We start from the raw sequence: 6,600 nt of genomic DNA on the forward strand, positions 1-6,600 counted from the left end.
AGGGAGGTTGAAGTTAAAATCCCCCTACTGCCTCTGACTTGAGATGTAATTGAAGTTCTTTGAATCAACCTTTCTTCATCTATAAACCGAGGGAATGAGCAAGATGACTTTGGCTATCGCTTCTAACTCTGAGAGTTTAATTGGATGACATTGGAGGGTCTGTCTCCACTTGAGTCAGAGTGTGTGTGGAGAGAGAGCGAGCGAGCAGGGGGCAGGACACTGAGAGGAGTCCCTGCTGCTGCTCTGGACACACTGGATGGCTTCCTTTTGCTTAAACGTGGGAAGCTTTGTCAGGGCCAAGGACTCAGAGAGCCGGGTGGGGTTGATGAAGGCCAGTGACATGCACCTGAGGTGGGCTCCAGTCTCCCTCGTCTCTGCTTATCCCAATAGAGTTCTGCACTAAGTCAACCATGGTCCAGCACATATTGAATGCCTACTGTATACCGAGGACACCTCTTAGTACACACCCACAAAGTAATTTACAAACCAGCCCTGGAAGATCCATTAAGCAGAGGTCCAGAGGGGGTGCAGGGTGTGGCTGGGGGCCCGGAGCTCAGGGCAGGTGGTTCCCCTTAAATTTGGCTCATGCTTCTGGGTGGCCGAGTGCCATAGCCCAGTTTGGTCATCCGTGGTCACCTTGACAAGGGAAGATACACCGTTTGTATTCTATCTGCCTCATGTTCTTCTCGGAGGTATTTTTAGCCCTCAGCCTCTATTTATAAAAGCCAGATGCCAGTTCCACACTCAGCCCCGCAAATGTGCCCACACCTAGGACTCCTCCCCGGCCTCTGCTCCACTCAGGCCAGTCCAACGGGGTTTAGAGGGTGGCCCACAGCAGGGTCTGGGGCTTAACTCCATGGGACACCGGTGTGGATAGGACACTGTCCTTAACCCCAGGGAGCTTTCCTGGGTGAAAGACAGACAACAGACCCAGATAACGGTGGCATGAGGCAGAGGCAGCGAAACCAACCATGGCTAGACCTAGAGGAGGGCAGCGCTCATTACTCAGGGAAATTATTGGTCCAGCAAGCACCCATCGGATGCTGGTGTCAAGACAGTTACAGAGAGACCACAGTGGGTGGCTCCAGGTGGCAGGGGAGACAGAACCATAACCGACATCTAGAGCCAGGACTGGGAACACAGTTCCAAGGGGCAGAAGGGTGGGGTGGCCTGCGGAGAACCATGAAGGCCTGAGATCTTTTCACTTAGCTGTTTTCTCTTATTCTCCAGTGATATGAGCAGGCAGGAGGCTTGGAGCCGGCTGCCTGGAGCTGAAGCCTGGTTCCACAGGCTGCTGAGTGCCCATGGATGAGTTACCCACCCTCTCTGTGCCTCAGTTTCCTCATCTGAAAATGAGATGTATTTGTCTGCGAGAGCTGCCGTAACAAAATCCCACAGGCTTTGCGGCTTAAATGACAGAAGTTCCTTTTCTCACAGTTCTGGAAGGTGGAAGTCCAAGGTCAGGGGGTCATCAGGATTGGTTTGTGGTGAGGCCGTCTTTCTGGCTTGCAGACAGTTCCCTGTCTCACTGTGTCCTCACATGGCCTTTCCTCTGTGAGTGCCGAGGGTGAGCGAGCGTGAGTGTGCACGTGAATAAATTACAAGAGAGAAAAGACAAAGAGAGAGGCTGGGTTTCTCTTTCTCTTTTTTAAAAAATTTATTGAGACGGAGTCTTGCTCTGTTGCCCAGCTTGGAGTGCAGTGGTGTGATCTCAGCTCAGTGCAACTCCCAGGTTCAAGTGATTCTCCTGCCTCAGCCTCCCAAGTAGCTGGGATTACAGGTGAGCGCCACCATGTCCAGCTAATTTTTGTATTTTTAGTAGAAATAGATTTCACCATGTTAGCCAGGCTGGTCTCCAACTGCTGACCTCAAGTGATCCATCCCCCTCAGCCTCTCAAAGTGCCGGGATTACAGGCATGAGCCACCTCGCCTGGCCTCTTCTCTTCTTACAAGGACATCAGCCATATTGGATTAAGGCCCTGCTCCTGCAACCTCATTTAACCTGAATTCCCTCCTTCAAGGCTCTGCCTTCAAAAACAGTCACACTGGGGGTTAGGGCTTCAACATAGAGATTTGGGAAGGATGCCATACAGTCTATAACATCCATCCTCTGGCCCATCAAAACTCACGCTCCTAACACATAAAAAATACCTTTACTTCATCAGCGGGCATGCCTGTGTCCCAGCTGCTCGGGAGGCTGAGGTGGGAAGATCACGTGAGGCCAGGAGTTTGAGATCAGCCTGCAACACAGCAAGATCCCTGTCTCTACAAAAATAATAATTTAAAAATTACTGTGTGTGGTGGCAGTCCCAGCTAGAAGGGAGGCTGAGGTGGGAGGATTGCTTGAGCTCAGGAGTTCAAGGCCTCAGTGAGCTATGATCATGCTGAACTCCAGACTGGGCAACAGAGTGAGACCTTGTGTCCAAAAACACACACACATAACAAAACCAAAACCCTTCACCCCATCCCAACAATCCTGAGTCTTAACTATTCCAGCATCAACTCTGAAGCCTAAGGTCTCATCTAAATATCATTTCAATCAGGTAAGGGTGAGACTCAAGGTATAATTTATTCTGAGGCAAAATTCCTCTCTAGCTGTAAACCCATGAAACCAGATATATGTGCTTCCAAACACAATGTGGGGACAGGCACAGGACACGTTCTCATTCTAAGAGGGAAAACCAGGAAGAAAGAGGTGATGGGTCCCAAGCAAGGACAAGACCTAGCAAGGCAAAATCCTACTGAGAATCAGCTTGGCCGTAGAGACCCCCACCCAGGCAGCGCTGAAGGAACTGAGAGGCAGACACTCAGAACAGCAAAGTGGGTCTATCAGGGGGCCGACAGCCTTCTGAGTTGAGAGCCTCAGGGGCTGACGGCATTCTGGGCTGAAGGCCCCAAGCAGAGTCTGATCCACATAGTCATTCTCTCTCAACAGGTGAGTATTATTAGCAAACAGGTGTTCGGTGTTTTCTCAAAACACAAAAATATACCAAGTAGGCAGCTGGTGCCTCCTTACCACTGATTACAGACAAGCTAAAAGGTATTCTCCACGAGGGAGCCACGGGGCAGGGTCAGATATCTTAAAGAATTGTTTTAACCGGTGTGTGATATTTACACATTGTCCTGCCACTTTGGAATGCCCCAAGAAATTTTCTACTTGGCGGGGGGGAGGGCCAGGTTTTCCTTGCCATTGTTCTTCCTAGCAAATAATATATTCTATCATACACTTAGCATTTCTCAATATTCACAAACATTTCTCAATAAAATCCTTTGGATTTTAGGCTCAAAAATAGTTCCTTGGCTGGACACTTTGGGCCTTCTGGACTTGCTGGGGCAGCTGTCCCCTCCCCACCCCATGGCTCTGGGCAGTGACCCTGCCCAGGTGTCTCTCTGTGGCAGCCCCACTCTGGGGGCTCTGTGTGGTGGCTCTGCCCCCCTGCCACTAGGCAGGTGCTGCCTGGGCTACCGGAACCCAGAGGTGGAAGCTGAATCTTCAAGGAATGAAGAGGAAACAGCCTTGCTCCCTGGGTCTATGGCGGGAGTGGCAGTGATCTGTGAGTTGCCTTTGGAGTCATTCTTCCCCTTTCCTTGAAAGAGAAAGTATGTTCCTCATCATCTCATTCTATTGTCCTGCCCTGTAGACCCCCAGAAGTCCAAAACTGTTACTTTATTTCATCCCATCTCTATCCCCTTTGGTCCAAACTGGCAGTCTCTGCAGGTATACCCCATCTCTCTTCCCGGCTTCCACTGAGATGGGTGATTAACAACATGGGTAATTGCTTTATGGAGTGGTTTTCAATTCGTATACAATAAAAATTTCTTCTGGCCAGGCACGGTGGCTTCTGGCCAGCACTTTGGAAGGCTGAGGTGGGCGGATCACTTGAGGTCAGGAGTTCAAGACCAGCCTGGCCAACATGGCAAAACCCCATCTCTACTAAAAATACAAAAATTAGCTGAGCATGGTGGCGCATCCTTGTAATCCCAGCTACTCATGAGGCTGAGGCAGGAGAATCACTTGAACCCAGGAGGCGGAGGTTGCAGTGAGCTGAAATTGTGCCACTGCACTCTAGCCTGGGAGACAGAGTGAGACTCCATCTCAAAAAAAAAGAGTCTGGTTATGAAAACATGGGATGATTAAACTTTTAAACATTATATTTTAAAATCCAGCTGTTATTTTCACCCAGACACACCCTGATGAAATTTAGAATCTTGATTTCATCTCACACATACATTGCCTTAACAAAAAAATAGAGAGCTTGGATCTGGTAGCTGCTGTGGCTCTTCCTGGCTGTGCAGTAACCTCTGGGCAGCTGTAAAGCAGATCTAGAGACAAGGGCTGGTAGGGGCAGAGGTGCAAGAAAGCACGCTCACAGTTCAGGATAACAGAGGGAGGTTCTTTGGGACTTACCCTCGTGTCCATCGCATGCTTTTCCTGTGTGTAAGGCTGTCTAGGATCCAGGGCTGGGGCTGCTCCCAAAACACACCCAGGTTGCTGCTTCTGGAACTGGTCCAGGTCGATCCTGCAGCCTCTGGGACTCTGTGGACTTGATGGAGGTTCATGGGGAAGCTGGATTACTGCACAGAGAGGAGGAGCTGTTAGCACTGCACCTGCTTGACGCTGTTTGTCGTCTCTGGCTCTGGTTCCCTCCTGAAATCTCTGTGAGGCAGGACAAGCAGAGGCCATAACCTTCACATTCACAGGTGGGAACGCATCCGTCAGGTTTTACAAACTTGGATTGTTCGTAGCGCACGGTTTCAAACTGGATATTTCACAACAAACCACCAGTTTACATGGCTTTCCAATTGTTAGCAGGTTTATTTAGCACCACGTTGAATCTCTGTTTTACACAGAGCATACACATAAACACACACACAGACACACAGACGCACATGGTGTGCAAGTGCACACACATCAAAGCCTCCATTGGCCTTAACCTAAGGGGTTGGCTGGATGAAATGCCTGAGGCTTGATGCCCACTTACAACGATAGTACTAGTGAAAAAAGAAATCACAGCATCTATGAATATCAGCGCCCGCTCTGGGAGACCCTGTTCTGGGCACTGGGGTAGAGCAGCAGCAGGGAGGGACAAGGCCCTCTGGTCTGTCCTGGGGTTCTGTTGTGTTGGAAGCTTGGTGTCTAAATTGCTACCTTTTTTGCCTGGATAGATTGATCCTAGGGTCAGGCTGTCTTGGGTTGTTTTTGGGGGGTTGGTTTTCAGGGGCTCTGAGATTTCAGCAGCTGTCCCAGGAAGGGCATGCTTGCGGAGACAATTGTTTTCACATTCTTCTCTGACTGCTCTCAGACAGACGTTCTCAATCTTCAACTACACACATTTTCTCCTGTACTTGTCTAACACATTCCTTCCTAATGTGCAAACCTTACCATTTTCTAACTCCCTAATAAATTAGTAATTATTGCAATTAGCACTTCTTCATGGCTCCTTTCATTATTGTAACAATGAGCTTCATTTGAAAAATGATAAATGTTATTAACAACTCATAACTCGCCAATGACTGCCACATGGCAGCTGAAAGATTTTTTTTACTTATGGTCCTCCCTAGAGGATGATAAAGGCAGAGCACAAGCCCAGCCTCCATCCTCCTCATGTGTGATGTCCACACGCCACAGCAGGCAGCCCCTTGGTCCGTGTTTGTTAGGCATCTTTGGCGAGCCCAGCACAGCTTTCATGTAAAAGGTAGCACAGCAGGCGTGGTCCTGAGTTAGACTCAGGGTCAGAAACAACTGCTTACCGGCTGTGCTCTCTTAGATGAGTCACCCTGTGTATGTTGGCCTCAGTTTCCTCATCTATACAGTGGGGTTCATAATACCTACCTTGTAGGGTTTTGTGAAGGATTAAGATGAGAGAACATGAAAAGCCCTCAGCGCAATGCCTGGAGTTGAATTCTACAAACATCAGCCTGGCCCTGCCGCTGCTGCTGATGGCGATAACTTCAAATGACCACCGTGGTGCCTGACGCCTGGTGGATGCCTAAGAAATGCTCTTTCATCTGGAAGCTGCACGCCCAGATGTGAAGCCGGGAGGTGGGGGGCAGGTGAAATCGGAACCAGACACCCTTCTGCCGCTTCGGCATCCTGGCCAACCAAAACGAGAATAAAAGGGATTTTTTTCCAAAGTCCTTGCAACGTTTCAATGAACTCTTTGGAAAAAGTAGGTGCCAATTATGTAAATAAATAAATAAACTTGACTGTCCCTGCAAACACAGGCCACAGAAGGAAAACTAGCAGGATCTGAGAACAAGGAGCCCCAAGGTTGAAGACCGCGTCTCCCATCACCAGGACCAATGGGAGACATTCAACCCAAACTGCCGGAGCGGAGGGTGAGCACTCATGATGGCCTGGGTCTGTGGCCTGCTGGCAGTGGAGGGGAAGGGGTAATGCTAATTAAACAGAAGAGTCTGGTGCCACCCCGCACTGTCCCTCAAGTAAAGAGACTCGAGACTTTGATCACCGTGGTTTGGAAAAGGAGATGGAGTCCTCAGATAAGATGAGGCTTGGCCGGGCAAGATGGCTCACACCTATAATCCCGGCACATGGGGAGGCCAAGGCAGGTGGATCACCTGAGGTCAGGAGTTCAAGAC

Source organism: Cebus imitator, unplaced genomic scaffold (assembly GCF_001604975.1).
Source record: "Cebus imitator isolate Cc_AM_T3 unplaced genomic scaffold, Cebus_imitator-1.0 Scaffold59, whole genome shotgun sequence".
Lineage (NCBI taxonomy): Eukaryota > Metazoa > Chordata > Mammalia > Primates > Cebidae > Cebus > Cebus imitator.